Genomic DNA, 542 nt, shown 5'->3' on the forward strand with positions numbered 1-542 from the left:
TCCCCAGATGCCACCTCTTCCACATCCCCACCGTTTATCCTGTCACCCATCACCCTCGTCTCAAGACCCAACGCCGTGTTTTAACCTTTTCACGCCCTTTTTGAGCTGCCTCGACCTCCCCAGTTTGGAACTGGGGAATGAAAAGCAGCAAATCCAGCCCCGGGGGAGCTACGGGGTGTCATCTGCTCCACCAAACCCCCTCAAAGCGAGCGAGAAACACCAGAAAATCCCATTTTTTCCAGTTTGCTTCTAAAAAGGATCATTTAATCCCTTAAAAAAAATATTTATTATATAAATCGAGATTAAATTGAGATTTAAAGCAATAAACAGGCTATAAAGCAGGTTGAGTGGCGCTGTATGGCCACAAACTGCTTGAGTTTTGCTCCGCGAACCGATTCCGCCCTGTTCTTCCTCAGAATTCTCTTGGCGTGGGACGCGCATGGGAATTCTGCCAACCCCACCTCCCCACCCCGGGAATTTCCTCCGCTTGTTCTCGGCCGCCCGGAGGGGTTGGACTTGGCATCGCCGGGACGGCCCCATCG

This window comes from Buceros rhinoceros, unplaced genomic scaffold (genome assembly GCF_000710305.1).
Source record: "Buceros rhinoceros silvestris isolate BGI_N320 unplaced genomic scaffold, ASM71030v1 scaffold40472, whole genome shotgun sequence".
In the NCBI taxonomy this organism is placed as follows: domain Eukaryota; kingdom Metazoa; phylum Chordata; class Aves; order Bucerotiformes; family Bucerotidae; genus Buceros; species Buceros rhinoceros.